Source organism: Eriocheir sinensis, unplaced genomic scaffold (genome assembly GCF_024679095.1).
Source record: "Eriocheir sinensis breed Jianghai 21 unplaced genomic scaffold, ASM2467909v1 Scaffold8, whole genome shotgun sequence".
Taxonomy (NCBI): Eukaryota; Metazoa; Arthropoda; class Malacostraca; order Decapoda; family Varunidae; genus Eriocheir; species Eriocheir sinensis.
Window position 1 is genome coordinate 975,598 of NW_026112164.1, and position 15,268 is coordinate 990,865.

Sequence of the window (15,268 nt, forward strand, 5' to 3'; positions counted from 1 at the left end):
AGTTAACCAGCATCTTCACTCTTTCATCCCTCACGCTGGTAAACTCTGGAACAATCTTCCTTCATCTGTATTTCCTCCTGCCTACGACTTGAACTCTTTCCAGAGGAGGGTATCAGGACACCTCTCCTCCCGAAACTGACTTATCTTTCGGCCACCTCTTTGGATTCTTTTTAGGAGCAGCGTGTTGCGGGCTTTTTTTTTTTTGTTAATGTTTACTTTTTGCCCCCTTGAGCTGTCTCCTTTGCTGTAAAAAAAAAAAAAATATATATATATGTATATATATATATATATATATATATATATATATATATATATATATATATATATATATATATAGATAGAATAGATAGATAGATGAATGAATGAATAGATGAATGAATAGATAGATAGATAGATAGATATGAATATAGATATATATAGATATACAAAATACACATAAAATAAGCTAAATTTGAATATATATATATATATATATATATATATATATATATATATATATATATATATATATATATATATATATATATATATATATATATATATATATATATATATATATATATATATATATATATATATATATATATATATATATATATAGATATATTTATACAAAGTTAGTTACTTTTGTGTATTTTTGTATATAGTTTTATACAAGTTTACGTTATTTTATGTGTATTTTGTATATTTATATTTATACAAATACACATTCTTTTAATGGTATTTTGTTTATTCATTTTTATTCGAATTTACATTATTTTATGTGTATTTTGTATAGATTTTTTTTATACGTATTTACTTAATTTTATGTGTATTTTTATAGAGATCTTCGTTATTTTATGTTTTCGTATATATATTTTGAAACAAATTTGCATTGTTTTATATGTATTTTTTAATATCTCTTTCAATACAAATTTACCTTACTGTATGTGCATTTTGTATTTTATTTCAATACAAATTTAAATAGTTTATGTGTATTTTGGTATATATATATTTTTTATAAAAAATGCGCTATTTTATGGGAATTTTAGATCTTTATTTTAATACAAATTTACATTATTTTTTTGATATTCTGTGTATTTATTTTGATACGATTTTACATTATTCTATTTGTTTTTTGTATATATTTTTTAATACACATTTACATTATTTAATGTGTATCTTGCATATATATTTTATACAAATTTACGTTATTTTAAGTGTATTTGTTTATATATTTTCATTCAAATTTACATTATTTTATGTGTATTTTCTATATGTATTTCAATACAAATTTACCTAATTTTATATGTATTTTGTATATTTCTTTTATATATATATATATATATATATATATATATATATATATATATATATATATATATATATATATATATATATATATATATATATATATATATATATATATATATATATATATATATATATATATATATATATATATATATATATATATATATATATATATAAATAAAATATTTACATAAAATGATGTAAACACTTATAAAAAAATGTATACAAAATACACGTAAAATAATGCAAATTCGTATCAAAATAAATAAACAAAATACTAATAAAAAAATCTGTATTTGTATAAATATAAATATACAAAATACACATAAAATAACGTAAATTTATATAACGCTATATACAAAAATCCACAAAATTATTTAAATTTGTATGAAAATAGATATACAAAATACACATAATATAAGCTAAATTTAAATAAAATATATATACAATATACATAAAATAATGTAAATTTGTCTCAAAATATTTATACAAATTTGTCTAGCAATATATAAACAAAATACACATTAAATAATGTAAATACGTATAAAAAAATATGTACAAAATATACAAAAAATCATGTAATTCGTATCAAAATAGATAAACAAAATACCAATAAAATAATGTAAATTTGTATGAGAAAACATAAAAAATACACAAAAAATAACGCAAATTTCAATAACAATATATGTACAAAAATGCACATTAAATAAAGTAAATTTGCATAAAAAATAAATATACAAAACACATATTAAATAATGTAAATGCGTATAAAAATATGGGTACAAAATAACTATGAAATAATCTAAATTCGTATCGAATTAAATTAACAAAATACCAATAAAATAATATGATTTTAGATGAAAATATATATAGAAAATAGACATAAAATAACCTAATTACAAATACAAATATACACATAAAATATTTTAAAATTGAATGAAATAAATATACAAAATAAACATAAAATAAGGTAAATTTGTAATGAAATATATGTAAAAATGCACATAAAATAATGTAAATTTGTATGAAAATATATATACAAATATACATAAAATAACATGAACTTGTATAAAATTTGTATCAAATTATATACGAATACACATAATAAAATGTTGTAAATTTTTATGAAAATAGATATACAAAATACACATAAAATAATGTAAATACGTAGAAAAATATATATACAAAATACACATAAAATAATGTAAATTCGTATCAAAATAAGTAAACAAAATTCCAATAAAAGAATGTACATTTGTAGGAAAATATATATACAAAATACAAATAAAATAACTAAAATTTGTATAAAAATATATACAATAATACACAAAAATAATATAAATTTGTTTGAAAATAGATATGCAAAATACACATAAAATTAGGCAAATTTGTTTTGAAATACATATACAAAACACACATAAAATAATGTTAATTTGTATGAAAATATATAAACAAATACACTTAAAGTAACGAAAATTTGGATAAAATATATATACAAAATATACATTAAATAATTTAAATATGTATTAAAAAATATATATACAAAATAGGCAGAATAATGTTAAATAGTATCAAAATAAATAAACAGAATATCAATAAAATAATGTAAATATGTATGAAAATAACGCATATTTGTATAAAAATATATATACAAAAATACATATAAAATAATTAAATTTGTATTAAAATAAATATACAAAATGCACATACAATAAAGAAACTTTGTATTGAAATAGATATGCAAAATACACATAAATAATGTAAATTTGTATTATAATATATATACGAATACACATAAAATAGAGTAAATTTCTATGAAAATATATAATCAAAATACATATAAAATTATGTAAATAAGTAAAAAAAAAAAAATATATATATATATATATATATATATATATATATATATATATATATATATATATATATATATATATATATATATATATATATATATATATATATATATATATATATATATATATATATATATATATATATATATATATATATATATATATATATATATATATATATATATATATATATATATATATATATATATATATATATATATATATATATATATATATATATATGTATATATATGTATATATATATATATATATATATATATATATATATATATATATATATATTTATATATTTTAATACAAATTTAATTATTCTATGTGTATTTTTGTATATGCACTTTTATAAAAAAAATGCTTTATTTTATTGGTATTTTGCATCTTTATTTTCAAAAAAAATTACATTATTTTATTGATATTCTGTGTATTTATTTTCATTCGATTTTACATTATTCTATGTATATTTTGTATATATATTTTATACAAATGTACGTTATTTTATTTGAATTTGCTTTCATTTCATACAAATTTACATTATCTTATGTGTATTTTGTACATGTATTTAAATACAAAGTTAACTAATTCTATGTGTATTTTGTATATCTATTTTCATAGAAATTGAAATTAATTTTGTGTATTTTTGTATATATTTTTATACAAATTTTCGTAATTTTATGTGTATTTTGTATATTTATTTTCCTACAAATATACGTTCTATAATCGGAATTTTGTTTGTTTATTTTGATACGAATTTACATTATTTTAGGTGTATTTGATATATATATATATATATATATATATATATATATATATATATATATATATATATATATATATATATATATATATATATATATATATTTTTATACTTATTTACATAATTTTATATGTATTTTGCATATATATTTTCATAGAAATTTACTGTATTTTATGTGTATTCGTATTTATATTTTGATACAAATTTACATTATTTATGTGTATTTTCCATATCTATTTCAATACAAATTTTCTTTATTGTATGTGCCTTTTGTATATTTATTTTGATACAAATTTAATTATTTTATGTGTATTTTTTTATATATATTTTTAAACAAATATGCGTTATTTTATGGGCATTTTGCATCTTTATTTTCATACAAAACTACATTATTTAATTGATATTCTGTTTATTTATTTTAATACGATTTTACATTATTCTGTGTATTTTCTCTATATATTTTTATACATATATACATTATTTAATGTATATTTTGTATATATAATTTATGGAAATTTACGTTATTTTATGTGTATTTTTTTATATATTTTCATACAAATTTAAATTATTTTATGTGTATTTTTATGTATTAAAATAAATATTTGCCTAGTTTTATGTGTATTTTGCATATCTATTTCCATACAAATTTAAATTATTTTATATATATATATATATATATATATATATATATATATATATATATATATATATATATATATATATATATATATATATATATATATATATATATATATATATATATATATATATATATATATATATATATATATATATATATATATATATATATATATATATATATATATATATATATATATATATATATATATATATATATATATATATATATATATATATATATATATATATATATATATATATATATATATATATATATATATATATATATATATATATATATATATATATATATATATATATATATATATATATATATATATATATATATATATATATATATATATATATATATTTTTTTTTTCCTACAAATATACATTCTTTTATTGGAATTTTGTTTATTTATTTTTATACGAATTTACATTATTTTATGTTTATTTTGTATATATATTTTTCTACGTATTTACATTATTTTATATGTATTTTGTATATATATTTTCATAAAAATTTACGTTATTTTATTGTGTGTATTCGTATCTATTTTGATACAAATTTACATTATTTTATGTGTATTTTGCATATGTATTTCAATACAAATTTACCGTATAGTATGTGTATTTTGTATATTTATTTTAATACAAATTTAGTTATTTTTGTTAATTTTTGTATATAGTTTTGTACAATTTTACGCTATTTTATTTTGTATATTTATATTTATACAAATACACATTCTTTTATTGGTATTTTGTTTATTTATTTTGATACGAATTTACATTATTTTATATGAATTTTGTATACATTTTCTTATACGTATTTACTTCATTTTATGTGTATTTTGTATATATATTTTTATAGAAATCTACGTTATTTTATGTGTATTCGTATATATATATTGAAACAAATTTACATTGTTTTATATGTATTTTGCATATCTATTTCAATACAAATTTATCTTATTGTATGAGTATTTTGTATATTTATTGTAATACAAATTTAAATATTTTATGTGTATTTTGGTATATATGTTTTTATAAAAAATGCGTTATTTTATGGGTATTTTACATCTTTATTTTCATACAAATTTACATTATTTTATTAACATTCTGTGTATTTATTTTGATACGATTTTACATTATTCTATTTTTGTTGTGTATATATTTTTTTATATATATATATATTTACATTATTTAATGAGTATTTTGTATAAATTTTTTATTCAAATTTACGTTAATTTAAGTGTATTTGTTTATATATTTTCATTCAAATTTACATTATTATATGTGTATTTTGTATATGTATTTCAATACAAATTTACCTAATTTTATGTGTATTTTGTATATTTATTTTCATACAAATTTAAATCATTTTTGTGTATTTTTGTATATAGTTTTATACAAATTTACGTTATTTTATGTGTATTTTGCTTATGTATTTTCATACAAATACACATTCTTTTATTGATATTTTTTTTACATTATTTAATATGTATTTTGTATATATATTTTTATACGTATTTACATCATTTCATGTGTATTTTGTATATATATATTTATATAGAAATCTACGTTATTTTATGTGTATTCGTATATATATTTTGAAACAAATTTACATTATTTTATGTGTATTTTTATATATATTTCATTACAAATTTGCCTAATTTTATGTTTATTTTTATATCTATTTTCATTCAAATTAAAATTATTTTATGTGTATATATTTATTTGTATTTACGATATTTTATGTGTATTTTCTATATATATTTTCATTCAAAATTACATTATTTTATCGGTATTTTCTTCATTTATTTCGATACGAATTTAGATTATTTTATGTGTATTTTCTATACATATTTTTATACGCATTTACATTATTTAATATGTGTTTTGTATATATATTTTTTATACAATTTTACTTCATTTTGTGTACATTTGTGTTGTTCTTTTTTACAAATTTTCATTATTTTAAGTGTATTTTGTCCTTTTTTTTGTAAATTTGCCATATTTGATGTGCATTTTGTTTATTTATTTTTATACAAATATAAAGTATTTGATGTGCGTTTTTGTATATATATTTTTGTAGAAATTTGCGTTATTTTATGTGTATTTTGTATATATTTTTTCATACAAATTTACATTTTTTTATTATTATTTTGTTTATGTATTCTGATACGAATTTACATTATTATATGTGTATTTTGTATATTTTTTGTATACGTATTTTCATAATTTAATGTGTATTTTGTTTATATATTTTAAAACAAATTTACATTATTTTATGTGTATTTATTTAATTATTTTTATACAACTATACATTATTTGATGTATTTCTTATATATATTTCAATACAAATTTAGTTTGTTTTATGTATATTTTGTATATCTATTTTCATACAAATTTAAATTACTTTTGTGTATTTTTGTATAGAGTTTTATACAAATTTACGTTATTTTATGTGTATTTTGTATATTTATTTTCATACAAATTCACATTCTTCTATTGGTATTTTGATTATTTATTTTGGTACGAATTTACATTATTTTATGTGTATTTTGTATATATATTTTTATACGTATTTACATCATTTTATGTGTATTTTTTATATATATTTTTCTAGAAATTTACGTTTTTTATGTTTATTCGTATATATATTTTGCAACAAATTTATATTGTTTGATGTGTGTTTTGCATATCTATTACAATACAAATTTACCATATTGTATGTGTATTTTGTATATTTATTTTAATACAAATTTAATTATTTGATGTGTTTTTTTGTATATATATTTTTTTTTAAATATGCTTTTTTTATGATTATTTTGCATCTTTATTTTTTTACACTTTTACATTATTTTATTGATATTCTGTGTATTTATTTTGATACGATTTAACGTTGTTCTATGTGTATTTTGTATATATTTTATTTTACATATTTATATTATTTAATGTGCATTATCTATATATATATTTTATACTTATATACGTTACTTTAAATCTATTTGTTTATATATTTGCATACAAATTTATTACATTATTTTATGTGTGTTTTTTATATGTATTTCAATACAAATTTATCTGGTTTTATATGTATTTTGTATTTGTATTTTCATACAAATTGAAATTATTTTTGTGTATTTTTGTATGTATTTTTATATAAATGTTAGTTATTTTATATATTATTTTGTATATATATTTTTTCTACATATATACATTCTTTTATTGAAATTTAGTTTATTGAATTTGATACGAATTTACATTATTTTAGGTGTATTTTGTATATATATTTTTATTCGTATTTACATCATTTTATGTGTATTTTTTTATATATAATTTCATTGAAATTTACGCTATTTATTGTGTGTTCGTATACATATTTTAATACAAATTTACATTATTTGATGTGTATTTTGCATATCTATTTCAATACAAATTTATCTTATTGTATGTTCATTTTGTATATGTATTTTATTACAAATTTAATTATTTGATGTGTATTTTTGTATATATATTTGTATACAAATATGCGTTATGTTATGGGTATTTTGCTTCTTTATTTTCATAGAAATTTATATTATTTTAATGATATTCTGTTCATTTATTTTGATACGATTTTACATTATTCTATGCGCATTTTGTATATATATTTTTATACACTTTTCCATTATTTAATGTGTATTTTGTATATGTATTTTATTCAAATTTACGATATTTTTTCTGTATTTGTTGATATATTTTGACACAAATTTACAATATTTTATGTGTATTTTGTATATATATTTCAAAAAAAATTTACCCCAGTTTTATGTGTATTTTGTATATCTATTTTCAAATAAATTCAAATTATTTCTGGGTATTTTTGTATATATTTTAATACAAATTTTACTTATGTTATGTGTATTTTGTAAATTTATTTTAATTCAAATATATATTATTTTATTGGTATTTTGTTGATTTATATTGATACGAATTTAAATTATTTTATATGTACTTTGTATATATATTTTTTTACGCATATTCATTATTTAATGTTTATTTTGAAAATATATTTTTATACAAATTCATGTTATTTTATGTGTATTTGTATCTATATTTTCATACAAATTTACATTATTTTTAAGTGTATTTTGTACATATATTTCATTACAAATTTAAATTATTTTATGATTATTTTGTATATTAATTTCATTCAATTTTAAATTATTTTATGTGTATATTTGTATTTGTATTTAGGTTATTTTATATGTTTTTTACAACATATATTTTCATCCAAAAATACATTATTTTATTGGTATTTTGTTAATTTAATTCGATACTAATTTATCTTTCCTTGATGTGTTTTTTTTTTTTTTATGTTCATTTATTCATATCATCCTTTTGTTGATGTTCTTTGGTCTGGGTGAGCCGCTTTCTCCCAGAAGAGACCCACCCATAATTTTGGCGATGTTAGGCCTAAAGGTGGATGATCTTTTGTTTCTTTTCTTGATGTTTCGTTTCTGTATTTTCCATTTTCTGGTGTTCTTTTTTATTTTCCTTTTCTTTGGTGTTCCCATCGCGTGGATTGTCTACGACAGTATAACGAGCACCACAAGCCCGGGTTTATTTAGAGTTTGCTCTCCTAGGCAGACTGCCTACCACGGCTGACGACCTCCACCTGCCCGGGTTTATTGTTCGGAGTTTGCTCTCCTAGGCAGATTGCCTACCACGGCTGACGAGCTCCACCTGCCCGGGTTTGTTTAGAGTTTGCTCTCCTAGGCAGACTGCCTACCACGGCTGACGAGCCTCACCTGCCCGGGTTTGGTGAATTGCCTACCACGGCTAACGACCTCCACCTGCCCGGGTTTGTTTAGAGTTTGCTCTCCTAGGTGAATTGCCTCCACGGCTGACGACTTCCACCTGCCCGGGTTTGTATAGAGTTTGCTCTCCTAGGTGAATTGCCTACCACGGCTAACGACCTCCACCTGCCCGGGTTTGTTTAGAGTTTGCTCTCCTAGGTGAATTGCCTCCCACGGCTGACGAGCTCCACCTGCCCGGGTTTATTGTTCGGAGTTTGCTCTCCTAGGTGTATTGCCTACCACGGCTAACGACCTCCACCTGCCCGGGTTTGTTTAGAGTTTGCTCTCCTAGGTGAATTGCCCCACGGCTGACGAGCTCCACCTGCCCGGGTTATTGTACCGAGTTTGCTCTCCTAGGTGAATTGCCTACCACGGCTAACGACCTCCACCTGCCCGGGTTTGTTTAGAGTTTGCTCTCCTAGGTGAATTGCCTCCCACGGCTAACGACCTCCACCTGCCCGGGTTTGTTTAGAGTTTGCTCTCCTAGGTGAATTGCCTACCACGGCTAACGACCTCCACCTGCCCGGGTTTGTTGTTCGGAGTTTGCTCTCCTAGGCAGATTGCCTACCACGGCTGACGAGCTCCACCTGCCCGGGTTTGTTGTTCGGAGTTTGCTCTCCTAGGCAGATTGCCTACCACGGCTGACGAGCTCCACCTGCCCGGGTTTGTTGTTCGGAGTTTGCTCTCCTAGGTGAATTGCCTACCACGGCTAACGACCTCCACCTGCCCGGGTTTGTTTAGAGTTTGCTCTCCTAGGTGAATTGCCTCCCACGGCTGACGACCTCCACCTGCCCGGGTTTGTATAGAGTTTGCTCTCCTAGGTGAATTGCCTACCACGGCTAACGACCTCCACCTGCCCGGGTTTGTATAGAGTTTGCTCTCCTAGGTGAATTGCCTACCACGGCTAACGACCTCCACCTGCCCGGGTTTGTTTAGAGTTTGCTCTCCTAGGTGAATTGCCTCCCACGGCTGACGAGCTCCACCTGCCCGGGTTTATTGTTCGGAGTTTGCTCTCCTAGGTGAATTGCCTACCACGGCTAACGACCTCCACCTGCCCGGGTTTGTTTAGAGTTTGCTCTCCTAGGTGAATTGCCTCCCACGGCTGACGAGCTCCACCTGCCCGGGTTTGTTCGGAGTTTGCTCTCCTAGGTGAATTGCCTACCACGGCTAACGACCTCCACCTGCCCGGGTTTGTTTAGAGTTTGCTCTCCTAGGTGAATTGCCTCCCACGGCTAACGACCTCCACCTGCCCGGGTTTGTTTAGAGTTTGCTCTCCTAGGTGAATTGCCTACCACGGCTAACGACCTCCACCTGCCCGGGTTTGTTTAGAGTTTGCTCTCCTAGGTGAATTGCCTACCACGGCTAACGACCTCCACCTGCCCGGGTTTGTTTAGAGTTTGCTCTCCTAGGTGAATTGCCTTCCACGGCTAACGAGCCTCACCTGCCCGGGTTTGTATAGAGTTTGCTCTCCTAGGTGAATTGCCTACCACGGCTAACGACCTCCACCTGCCCGGGTTTGTATAGAGTTTGCTCTAGGCAGATTGCCTACCACAGCTAACGAGCTCCACCTGCCCGGGTTTGTAGCCGGAAGATCTCCGGCACCTCCAGGGGCCCGAGGGACGCCGAGGAGCCCTGCCTGAGCCCTCCATTCCTGCCATGCTCGCCAGGGAGACCTTGGGCTTGCTGGCGCTCCACACCCCCGCCGAGGCGAGGATGCAAGAACTCGCTTCTTAAAACTACCAGACTGGATTATAAAATTAATCATAATTACTGTGAAGGCGCCGGTCACCGCGTTTATCGGTTCAGGGATGGAAGACCGACGGGCCTGGGAAACGCGCACAAGCATCCAAAGGAATCCTCGCGACGGCTCGCGACGCAGCATCCGTTTCCCTTTTCTTTCTCATTCCAATTTTTCTTTTTTATTATATTTTCCTTCTCTGATTGATTGATGGATTGATTTTACTTGGTAGGAATCTGCTCACCAATTAACACCATTCAGGTGTACATTGCACCCACACACCTGCCGAGAGAAAACACCAGTGAGAGTGGTGACGCTCACGAGGACGGCTCGCTAGAGTTTCCTAACATTCGCATCGGGGCCCACATCTCTTTAGTCGTCCGTCTCTTTATTTTTATCTTCTCTATTTCATTCTATTTCTCCCTTTCTTTCATCCTTGCTCTCCATCTATGAATTTATTTATTTAATTCTCTCTCTCTCTCTCTCTCTCTCTCTCTCTCTCTCTCTCTCTCTCTCCACACACACACACACACACACACACACACACACACACAGCTTTCGTAGGCGTTGTGGGTATTGCCAGGGGTAGTTTAATGACCCTGGTGGTAGTCTGACCTCCTATCTGTACTATGGACCTAAAAAAAACACTCATGAGAATCAGACTGATCTGCTTTGACCCCCGTTGAAAAACTTGGTATGAGAGACAGAAGCGTCTGAGAATACCGGCCTAGGAGTTGTCATGTATGAGTCGAGTGTCCTCTTGTTGGGTTAAGGATATGCACTGTTAATTATTTATTCATTTATTAGCATCACAGGAGGCGGCTCAAAGACAAAACAAAACACACTCACTAAAAAACACCAACCACTTCTCCCACTATCAGAAAACACTCACCATCATGTGTTTTTTTCTTTTTTTTTCTCTCTCCCATTTATATATTTATTTTCGCATCATAGCAGGCAAACACTAGCACACAGCACACACACAAAAACGATAACCACTTCTCCCACCATCAGAAAACAGTCACCATAATGTGCTTTTTCTATTTTTTTCTCTCCCATTTATCTAATTATTTTCGCATCACAGGAGGCAGCTCAAGGGTAACACAATAACACCCCAAAAAACTAAACCACTTCTCCCACAATCAGAAAGCAGTCACCATCATGTGCTTTTCTCCTTTTTTTCTCTCCCATTTATCTGTTTATTTTCGCATCACAGGAAGCAGCTCAAAGGCAAAACAATAACACACAAAAAGTCTGTCCACCACTTCTCCTCCCACAAACACACGAAAAAAATAGCTGCCATCAAGTGTTTTTTCTCTTTTTTCTTTTCTTTCATTGATTCATTGAGTTTTCACATCATAGGAGTTTCATTTGATGTTGATGAAAGTTCAGCATGCAGCTTTTTTTATTTATATTGCCATTGTGCGGAACTTCTTTTATGAGTATGTCGGAAAAAATGACCGAACGGGTAAATGTTATGAAAGAGATGGGGAAGCAAAATGGGGTTCGATCCTTATGAGAAGAAAGTTTAATCTACGAATTAGTGGGTCTGGATTAAAGTCTTCCCCCACCCCTTCCGCTGCTTCCTCCTCTTCCTCCTTTTCTTCCTCCACTTACCCTCTTCTAGGTTCTATCTGTACACCTCTATATAGTTTCTCGTGGAAATACTACAAGAATACACAGTCGTTCCACGTACAGGATGATGACGTCACACTCTCATCTGACCTAAATCTAGGCTCCAGGGTTCCCATGAAAACAACAACAACTAAAAGTAAAGGGATGACTCATGTGTGACGAATATAATGCAAATAAAAGGTAGCGAAAACAAAGAACCTGATGTTAAGGGCCAGTCTTACAGTCCAGTACAGCACGCTTGTAAGCTTCCCAACCGAACACAAAACACGACGAAAATTACTTGTATAGTTGTTTTTTTTTCCTTACAGCAGAGGAGTCAGTTCAAGGGCATAAAAAAAGGTAACAAATGTGAAAAAAACACTATACAAGGAATTTTCGTCGTGTTTTGTGTTTGGTTGGGGAGCTTACAAACGTGCTGTATGTTTACGAGGGCGCGCCGCCTCCTCTGGCGACGGCCGCGGCGACGCTGCATTCGCCGCAGCCGTGAAATAGCTCGCAAAGGGTTTAGGGTCGGGAAGCATAGTTAAACTACTCCAACCAAACTTTACGACCTACAAACGGGGGGGCTGCGCCCCCCTCGACCCCCTCATTCTAACCAGGGGGGGCTACGCCCACCCCCTGGACCCCCCTCCACATGTATATGTGACTTATTTCAGCGAGAAGGTATTTCTCGCAACACCGGCTGCAGCGTCGCCGCGGCCGCCGCCAAAGGAGGCTACGCGCTTTCGTAAACATTATCTCCTATTTTCAGAAGTAAAAAAAGAGTCCTTGAATTGGGTTTTCAAAGCGTTTCCTTGACTGTTAAAGGTTTGTAGAAAAGATATATGAAGAGATACTGATGTTTCATAAAGTAGGTAATGAGATACTGGCACGGACCTAAAACGAATCTTAACCCATTTCGGCGCCCGAGCTCACATACTTGACACGGTTTTCGTATGAGTTTTCGGTATTTCCAGGAGTATTTTAATGGTCCTAGTAGTAGTTTGATTCTTCTTCTGTACCATGAACCTGAAAACACTCTCATGAGAACCCAATTGATCCCCTTTTTGGCCTTTGGAAATAGTTGGTGTGAGGGGAAGTGTCTGCCAATACTAACCAAGGAGTCTGCTAGAGGTCGGTGGGCGTATACAAGGCAGCTCCCGTGAACCTGACCCCACCTAACGCCACTAGTCAATCCGATCCTCATAATCTTCTCCCATTACTAGTCCACTGCAGCATAGAGGCCTTTCCCAACGTCCTCCACCTCTCCTAACCCCACCTAACCTAACCTAACCCCACTCTGATCTTCATAATCTTCACCCATTACTAGTCCACTGCAGCATAGAGGCCTTTCCCAACGTCCTCCACCCCTCTCTGTTTGATATATTACTCCATCGTGCTTTGGCAAATACTCTTAACTTAATATAATCTCCATCTTCAGGCATTGCTAGTCTACTGCAGAACAAAGGCCTTTCCCAACGTCCTCCACCTTTCTCTGATATTATACTCCATCGTGGTTTGGCAAATACTCAAACTTAATCTAATCTTCATCTTAAGGCCTTGTTAGTCCAATACAAAACAAAGGCCTTTCCCAACGTCCTCCACCTTTCTCTGATATTATACTCCATCGTGGTTTGGCAAATACTCAAACTTAATCTAATCTTCATCTTAAGGCCTTGCTAGTCCAATACAAAACAAAGGCCTTTCCCAACGTCCTCCACCTTTCTATGTTAGGTGTTAGACTTCTTCATCCTGCTCTGGCAAATGCTCTAACTTTAGGGATTGACACTGTAAACTTCATATCGTCAGTCTATGGCAGAACAGAGGTCTCTCTCAATGGTCCATCTCTATTCCTTCACCTTTCTCTGTTTGATGTTAGATTACGCCATCCTGCTCCGGCAAATGCTCTAACTTAAGTGACTGCAATACTCTAATATTCACCATCTTAAGTTATTACTAGTCTAATACAAAGGCCTTTCCCAGTTGTCTGTTCCTCTACCTTTCTCTGTTTGATGTTAGTGTACTCCATCCTGCTCCGGCCAATGATCTAATGTAATCTCTCCACCTGCTCGCCCTCTGCCCGCCCTGACGTGTACGTGTTCTGGGTCGTCACTGTTGCGTTGGCTGTCCTCCTGATGTCAGTTCTCCGCGTGCTGTGTCCCGCCGAGTCCATTTCTCGTTCTTGTTTGGTGATAGATTATCTTTATTTTTTGTTTGTTACCTAATCCATGATGCTCTCTCTCTCTCTCTCTCTCTCTCTCTCTCTCTCTCTCTCTCTCTCTCTCTCTCTCTCTCTCTCTCTCCCCCCCCCCCTTCCCCACCATCCTTCTGCCCATACATACTAGCATAAATACAATCACACATACATACATTCACTCACACACAAACAAACATATTCTCCCAGTAGTTCCTCGCAGACATGTCCATTAGGAATTCAGTCGCCGTAAGGACAACAAGGAGGCGCCTAATCTACTCCCTCAATAAAAAGAACGGCCTCGAGCTCTTGT

At 28.5% G+C, this 15,268-nt stretch overlaps 2 long non-coding RNA genes across 4 annotated transcripts; one reads left to right on the top strand and one right to left on the bottom strand.

Annotated features, from left to right (window-relative positions):
• Positions 1 to 9,048: 9,048 nt before the first annotated feature.
• On the bottom strand, positions 9,049 to 10,763 carry LOC126994449 (uncharacterized). Of its 2 annotated transcripts, none has more exons than XR_007749129.1 (3): positions 10,650 to 10,763; positions 9,923 to 10,454; positions 9,049 to 9,290 (listed from the first exon to the last, which is right to left on the bottom strand). It is a non-coding gene; the product is annotated as an uncharacterized LOC126994449 (long non-coding RNA). The 2 variants fall into 2 exon arrangements; XR_007749128.1 differs by lacking the exon at positions 10,650 to 10,763 and having other exon boundaries at positions 9,923 to 10,191; positions 10,257 to 10,393.
• Positions 9,472 to 10,930, top strand: LOC126994450 (uncharacterized). 2 transcript variants are annotated; one of them, XR_007749130.1, is made up of 4 exons: positions 9,472 to 9,636; positions 9,897 to 10,493; positions 10,559 to 10,818; positions 10,884 to 10,930. It is a non-coding gene; the product is annotated as an uncharacterized LOC126994450 (long non-coding RNA). The 2 variants fall into 2 exon arrangements; XR_007749131.1 differs by lacking the exon at positions 10,559 to 10,818 and having other exon boundaries at positions 10,884 to 10,924.
• The last annotated feature ends 4,338 nt before the right edge of the window (positions 10,931 to 15,268 follow it).